We start from the raw sequence: 8,717 nt of genomic DNA on the forward strand, positions 1-8,717 counted from the left end.
TTGGCACGTTTCTAATTCATAATTTGTAATAATGTAATCTGTGATATTAGCATTAGCATTCCTATGGGTTTTTCCACGTATATTAGCATTGTGCTAACCACTCGCTGTCAAATTGCAGCCTTTGCGATTAGAAAATCTCCTTTTGTCACATCGCAATTTAATTGCACATGCAGTTAATCGTTCAGCCCTAATGTACATGCAGCTTTATGCTAAAAGTGTATTTTCAAAGAGGTAATGATGGATTTCTTTGTAAAAGTTGTCCATATTTCCAACAGAAAGATATGCCTGGACCAACGTAACGTGATAACAACGTAACGTGATTACGTAATTCCGTAAGGTTCATGTTCAGCCAATCAACTACTTTGACGTCATCGGCAGTCGACGGACCCCGAGCCGATCTTGCACCCGAGCAGATCTTGTACCGGCACCGGTCAAACTAGCTACAAGCTAACCCAAAGCTAACGCGGAGGTGGGAGCTAAGCTAATGGAGGTAGCTACCCAGCTACAACTGGAGCTAACTCTGTGGAACACCAGTGACCTGAAGCTCACATGGAGTTTGTGTAGAGGTTTGCAGCATTTTTTCATGAAAACTATCTTTCTGTGAACAAAAAAATATTAAATCGGTAAGTTTATAAGTTATTTCCTTAATGAAAATATATTTTGCTTTGAGCAAGTTTTCAATATTTTTAACCTACCGTAGTTTCCGTACTATAAGTCGCACCAGCCATAAAATGTATGATGAAGAAGAAAAAAACATATATAAGTCGCACTCGACTATTTGTTGCATTTTGGGGGGAAATTTTATAATTTTTCTCACAAAATCTGAGACCAAGCGTTTCACATTGCATGACAAGTACCGGTAACAATAACAGAATAAACAACCAGGACGCAGCAGTGCACCACGGTCTCCAGCAGAGGATGGCGGTGTTTGAAACTTTCCCAGATCTCATTCCTGGGTCGGAGCCGGCCCGCAGCAGCGCGCCACAGGCTGCAGCAGGTGATGGCAGGGCAGAGGAGCTGAAACCTGGGCTGGATCCAGTGCGTAACGGCGTGCAACAGGCTCCGGCAGGTGATGGCTGTGTGTTTTTAATTCCCTGCGGGGCAGGTGAGCTGAAACCTGGGTCAGATCCGGTCCGCAGCTGCGCGCCACAGTCTGCAGCAGGTGATAGCTGTGTGTTTTTAGTTCCCTGCGGGTCAGGGGAGCTCACTCCTAGGCCGGATCAGGTGCGCCACAGGCTCCAGCAGGTGATGGCTGTGTGTTTTTTTATTCCCAGCTGGGCAAGGAAGCTTATTCCTGGTCCGGAGTCGGCCCGCAGCAGAGCGGTATAGCCTACATAATTTGGTGTATAAGTCACTTTGTCGCAGGACCGGCCAGACTATGAAAAAAAAGCGTGACTTATAGTCCGGACATACGGTAGTTCTATGTTGTATGGCTCCACCCTTTAAGCCTCACCTATTGGGAGTTAGTCCCCGACAACGACCAATGACTGAAGAGCTTTAATGTACGCCCGCCTATCAGGTGGGCCCTGGTCCTATAAAGAGGTATGAGGACCAAGAATCGTCTCCTTTTAGTTCTTCAACAGACCTGACTACTACTGAGCTATCCTACACCATGAAGAGCGAAGCAATCAGACTGTGCCAGTCCTGCAACGCGGCATACATTATGCCCGGTGACCTCCATGCCAGATGCGACATCTGCCTCGGGCCTAAACACGCCGGCCTCACCCTTACACCTCAGCCTGCCTGCCACTTCTGCGAGCTCCTGCCGGCGGCCGAGAAGCTCCAGCGTGTGGATTACTTCTCCGCCATCTCTGAGGGCGGGTTTGCGGTGTCCGACACTGTCCCACTGGAGGAGGCCATGGACTTCTTTTATGCCCGTCTGGAACCAGCGTAACCCGCGCTATCTAGCTGCTCTGACCCGGAGAAGCCCAGCTGCACGGGATCCTCACATATGTCCTCGGAGGCTGCGGACCTTCGGGCTCCCGAAGGGGACCTGAACCCACTCCTCCAGGCTACCTCTGCACCGCTCCCTGCCATCCGAGCATTGCTCCACGAGCTGCCCGCCATCATCTCGGCAGCAGCAGGCTTCAAAGGGCTAACGGTGCCCGCTCCCGCCCTTGCTAAGTCGGACGACTTGGCGGGCCGGTTTGGCGCGAAACCAACTTGCTGCCCCGACCCAGTGTTCCCACAATTCCCGGCAGCCATGGAGTACTGGAACGGCTCCAGAGCCGAGCCCACCCGGCTCAGGGCTCCTTTGTCTTCCTACACATCCATCACAAAGGTGGAGCACCTTACTTTGACTAATTTACCTAGGAGCTGTAGCGTTATGAACATGCCATTTCTGCCTTAACAGCTGCCCTTTGACACAGTGACAGTGTGCATAAATTGCCAAGGTCGTGCGCTTGCTTCTGATGTTTACATTACTTCAAAGAAGACAGAAGAAGGATGAAGAACGCTTTTCATTAGTTAATCAAAGAACTTTATTTCTAATAAAGCTAATCAAAACAACTGTTGGTCAATAATAATCAGGTGACTGATCTGTGAAATCACAATGTATGATTTATGTGTTTATTGAATAACAAGACTTTGGGCTAACTGAGCTAGACATCCTGATCCACATAAGGTAAACACATGACACATTGTTCACTCATCCAATCAGAACTTCCTTTCTGATGCGTGGCAGAGCCCTGTGGTGTTTAGTTAATCTGTCCACTCCAATTGGCTAAGAATAAAAAACAACTAAGTTTAATAAAACAGAACAACGCCATTTTAACTTAGTCTTCAACGTAGTTCCAACGAGTTTTCAACGCAGTTCCAACGGAGTTCTAACCGAGTACTCCACCAGCTCTCAAACCCATCTGATGTCCATCATCGCTAAGTGAAGTACAGACTGGCCAGCTGTATTTTCCACTTTTAAGCTGAGAACTGTCAAGCTGGAAAATTCTGTCGTTTTATCAACAAGACGACGGTTCCTTCAGAATAAAAGCTGAACTGTCTCTACGTGACGCTGAACCCTGCCGTTTTACCGAGAGACGATCCTCAGACTGGTGTGCTGCCGACCGCTGTTTCACCAGTTCCAGCACAAGGAGGGTCCAAGTACCTGGCATCCGGATCTAACACGGAAGCAAGGGCGTCAGTTTGTTTCCAGAATTGCTGGGGACAATAACCATACACTTGAGTGGGGTTTAAAAATTGCTGGGGACAATAAAGTAGGCTAGCACAGGGGTCGGCGGCTCTGGAGCCGCATGCGGCTCTTCCATCCATCTGATGCGGCTCTGTGTTTGTAAAATAATGAATGGATATTTAAATAAAATGCTTTATATTTTACTGCATTAATTTTACATCTGTATGCCAATTCTAAATGTAAAGATTGTCTGCGTAAACCTGAACAGGTCCAACCTGGTCTTACTGTGAGACCGGGTTGACGCGTCACGCTTGTGCGTAATCATAGGCGCTTTATTAGCTGAAGACGATGTGAGATTCTGGGATTCTCCTCAGATGGCTCCTGGATGTGTCGCCACATTGGAGACGGGAACAAGCGCTATTCAGCCAAAGTTTCATCATCAGGGAACATTTTCTAAGTGACAAGTCTCTCTGAGAGACCGGGTTTGGAAAACACTCGCTTCAGTGGGAGGAACCTTCCCACATGCGCTCTGGGTGGCTCTGGGGTTAATCAAGTTTAATTGTTTCTCTTTGCAACAATCTTCACAAGAAGGCAAAACAGTTAAACGGCAGGTTACATATATTTCCATTTGACTGTTTATTTTGACAGATGAACTCAAGGATGTTGCTTGGTTTGAAAGAATTACCCCGACGTACACTGATGCACATGGATGAGCTGACATTTTAATCGTTAACGCACATCGCGGAGGTAAAAGATTCCCATCAGAACATCAGAGCTTTATACTGGACACTGTGTTCAGCGCGGCTCGGAACGCCCACGGTGGACAGTGAGCTGAAGATCTGAGGGGTTCGCAGCGCAGCGCAGAACCATGGTGCATGCAATGATTTCCTCCCACTGAAGCGGTCTGGAAACCCGGTCTCTCTGAGGGATGTGTCACTTGGAAAAATGTTCTTTTTATGAAATTATGAAACTGGCTGAACAGCGCTTGTTCCCGTCTCTAATATGGAGACGCATGACGCGTAGAGACATTTGATCACGCACAAAGTTTATGTGGAGCAGAAGCGGTCGGGCCACGGCAGGTGAAATGTTCCTAGCCTACATGAAGGGAAACTGTTTAATTGTAACATTAATATGTTACTGGACACGCTGGTCTGGTTGGTTAGACCAGTGTTTGAAGTGGAAAACACACACACACACACACACACCAATTAAAATATATGCTGATAGCATGGACTAGAAGACAGGTGATGGTTTACGTATTTAAATGATGATCAGGCTGCTGTAAAATGTAATCTCCATCCACATCCAGACAGAATCATCCTCTATTCTGTCTCTATTTGCTCTGCTCTTGTCTGGGCTGATCAGCTGATGGTGCGCCTAACTAGCGGCTGATGCACATTTTACGCATTTGGAGAGGTGGGCTGGATGCTGTGCGTTTACTGGAAGATGGTTAACGCACGGGTGTAGACTACATATTAATGACAAATGAATGAAAATTAAATTGTGAGTTTTTACTTCATATTTTATAAATAAAAATGACGGGGGAAAACATTTATGACGTCTTTTTAAACTAAATTTTCTAGCGCGACCTGCCTGCTTCACTTAAGTCACTGCTTATTAAGGTCCGTCCAGAATTACTGTGGGAAACGGGTAATAATGGCTCTTTGATGGGAATAGGTTGCCGACCCCTGGATAAGATCTGAGCTGGTAAAACAAAAATCCTCATCAGCAGGCGTTTTTGAAAGTGGGGGGGACACAGCTGCCAATCACAAATTTTGCCGGGGACATGTCCCCGGTGTCCCCGGTTAAAATGACACCTATGCACGGAAGTCTCTACCACGGTAAGTAGATCGGCATAGATAGTGTCTCATGTCTTCCTCCTGAAATCCATCTTCGTTCAGTTAGTGCAAAACAACATCTCGCACTCAGACTCGCCGCCACCAGATGGAGATTCTGAACTGACACACATACACCAACACTTCAGCATTACATTCATCTGCATCCATCATTAGAGAGTTAGTCCTGGTGATTGTTTCGAATAATTATAAAATAAATATTCTTAAACGTCCCATCTCTCTCTCTCTCTTCTTGTCTCTAATTCAATACAAAGTGTTTGAATAAAACTCCCTGTAGTAAAACAACCTCTTTCTAAGGGCCCGGTCCAAAGATTAATGATCCAGCTCAGGTTAGATCAGTGATATCTCTGTACCTTAATAAAAGTGTAAAAATATACCAACTATATTCCGCTACAGAGCTATTGAAAAAAATCCCTGAATTTTTGATAAAAATACTAATAAAAACAGAGTGAAAAATCTTCTTCTTGCTCTTGGAGAGTACAGTTGCTTTTTTTTATTCTCTCCCTCCTCATCCCAAGGCTCTTTGTCCTGTCTTGTGTGCACGGTGCTTTCTGCATTTTTCTGGAAACTGGAAATTATTTAAAATGGATCTGGTCAGTTGTTGTCTCAACGCGATTGACAAAATTTTTTCAATGATGAGAACGGTAGAAGGGGGCTCCCGGATGCCCCTCTGGGACAGAGCCAGCTGGGTATATCATGGACTCCTGGAAACAGTGGAACCTGATATGCCTCTCTCAACTGTCTGTAGAGGATTCTGAAGATGTTTGGATATTCATCGTTTTGGTGTCGGGATTCCTGCTGTTTGGCCTGAGCGGTTACCTGGCTTACCGGAAAATTAACAAGCTTTTGAGGAATATTGGCTCAATCCCGGAGCTCAGGGATGGAATGCATCATGCTGTGAACGCACTAACACATATAATTGTTGAGATGAGTCGTAAGCTTGGAACTTTGGCTGAGATTCAGGCTCTGGCACAGAAGGTGGATTCCATCAAGGAGCGAGTTGACAGATCAGCACGGATTGGGATAGATTAATTACGCCATAATTGGATTTAGAGTGGTTGAAGACCAACAGAACACTAAGGCAGAGGGGAAATTATCTCTGTCTGTCCCCAAAACAATTCTTATCTGAATCTGGTGCCCTTGGAGCCTGTGAGGCTGAAGCGTAAACTCCCCCCTCCGAACAAATGTGGAATGCTGCCGTCGCTATGGTAACTCTGCTCCCTATCCCAGCCTGGGCGGGACTGTGAATGGTGAAGGCCGTGGAACTGTATCTAGGAGTCACTGTGCTCTCTAATGCTGGGCGTACACTGTGCGACTTTTTCGCTCGTAGCACTCAGCTTCAGCTCAAACTGTACGACTTCCTCGCGGGGCAGATCTCACGAGTCATGTGCTCACACTGTACGACCCAGTTCTCGGATGCGACCTGACTGCTCACACTGTACGTCTGGTAGCAACACGTCGGACCTAAAAATATACTAAAAATAGCTGTTTTTACACAACACGTCAGACTTTTTTGTCTTGTTTTGCCTGTTGTCCTTCGGGAATGCTGCAGGGGAACACACAGAGATTTATGGGGGTTGGATGAGGAAAATGAAATAAAGAAAGTAAATCTGTGTTTTGTGATCAGTTTAATTGGACAAGAACATGACAAACACGCTTTCTTGACAATCTTTGTGAGTAAAAAAACGTGTTGAAATAAAAATAAACGTGTGTTATTAGAGAAATAACGGGCGAGCGGTGTTGATGCATGATTGCGCATGCGCCGTGAGCGGTTCTGATACTTTTTGGGTCGCAGCTGCTCGCAGCGCCGCTTCAACAGTGTGATACCCTCACGAGGGACGAGCAAAATTTCAAACACGCCAGACGTTTGTGCGAGCTCACGATTGCTGATCAGTAGCTGGTCACGTGATGTTAATCGCCTCTCGTAACCCCCTGTACACTACACGACGCTCGGCACAAAACTTGCCCCGATCTTGTGGATTCTCGCACGAGTGGAAAATCGGCTCAAAAAAGTGAAAAAGTCGCACAGTGTACGCCCGGCTTAACCCATTATCTCCCTCCCCTGTCCAAACGGAGGTGATGAGCGCTGCTCCATGCGGCTGCAGGCACTGAAGTGAGGAGAGTCCCAACCCTACCTCCCCACCTAGTGGACACTTATGTTGTGTAATGTCTGAAGTCTGTGTGTATCTGTCTGAGGTGTTTTTTGCATAGCAAAGCTACCCTCTCTGTTGAGGGTAACTCTGAAGTGCCTTTTTTCCCCCTCCCCTGACTCTATCCTCTTATAAACCCCTCTGATCTCTATTACGGTAGCGTGACTCGGGTTGCGATTGACCACAGTCACCAATTCTTGTCATGTGTCTATGCCTATGAATGTATGTCTGATCTCAGAATTGTGTGTACTGAAACTCTAATTTCCCTCTGGGATTAATAAAGTATTTTTGAATTTGAATTTTGAATTCGGACTCCGTGAGGCTCTGTAATGTTGCTGCTTTGGGCCCTGGCAGGATGGGCTGGGGTCTCCATGCCCTGGGCGGCAATTTGACAACAGAGGTGCCTATTGGGGCCAGTGGGGGAGCTGGCTCCCTGGAGGGCTAAGCCCAACCAGCCATTCCTCCCCATCCCCACATATTTTTCTCCTCCTGCTCCCTCACATCATCACACAAATATGCACATAGGACCTTGGGGGGTGGACAAGTCAGGGAGTGTGGGCACGGACCCCATTTCCGCATTCCTGTGGCAACCTGCCCCCAAATCTTATTAGCACCTTATACACTTCCACCGACGACATTCCACACAAACACACACTTAGGGCCTTGGGAGTGAGCACATTCAACGGCACTTGGCAGGGGGATATCTCAGCCTGCTCCCGAGTGCCGGTGCCCACTTCCAATTTTAAACTGCACTTAGACACCGAGGGCTGTGGGTGCAAGTGGGGTGGTGCAGTGGCATCAGCTGGCATAGGCCAGACAATGCCTGCACTGCCCGCTCACCGCAGCCATGGAATACACCTCATTAACACACAACACTATATTGGAGCAGGTGGAGGGAGACTAGGGGTCTTAGCACACCTCTGTTGTTGCTTGGCTTCCTGGGGCTGGAGGCTAGGAGGGAGATCTGGCCATCTGGTTGGGGTCTGGGGTGGTGGGTTGCTGTGCTCAGCGTTGGGCGGGGGAGCCTGCTCATCAGCACCTCCAGCAGAAAGGGTAAAACTCTGGTAACCGGTGATTGTTGTACCCAATGTGCAGCAGTACCGGGACCAGAGTGAATAGGGTGTGTATGGGGAGCATGAGTGGATGTCCGGCATGCATTTTTGTAAGTCTTTGGTTGTATGTGCATGTGTGAGCATGAGGGAGGGAGTGTGTGACTGTGTTTGTGTATGACTGTATATGTCAGGTGCGGCCTTTGACTCCTCCCCTCTCCTGAGACTTCTTTTGGTGATATAGATCTTCGTCTCCCCTCCCCCTGCCACACCTGGTGTGGGGTGTGGTGCCTTGGTCTGCCTGAGTGTTCAAGGCTCCCGGGTCGGGGGTTTAAGATTTTTGGCGTCTGCCTGATCAGTCCCAGTGGCTGCCTGGTGGGGTCTGGGTCCCGGGCTCGGCCGGCTAGGGGGTGGGGGGCTGCGGGCGGGCCTGAGGGCTTGCCTCTGATGTCTCCCGGGACTCTGCCGGCTGCTGGTTGTGGCCCCCCGGGGCGATCCTCTGTGCCTCTCGAGGGGGGCGGGGGCCTTTCTGGTTGCA

The sequence above is a fragment of the Nothobranchius furzeri genome, chromosome 2 (genome assembly GCF_043380555.1).
Source record: "Nothobranchius furzeri strain GRZ-AD chromosome 2, NfurGRZ-RIMD1, whole genome shotgun sequence".
Lineage (NCBI taxonomy): Eukaryota > Metazoa > Chordata > Actinopteri > Cyprinodontiformes > Nothobranchiidae > Nothobranchius > Nothobranchius furzeri.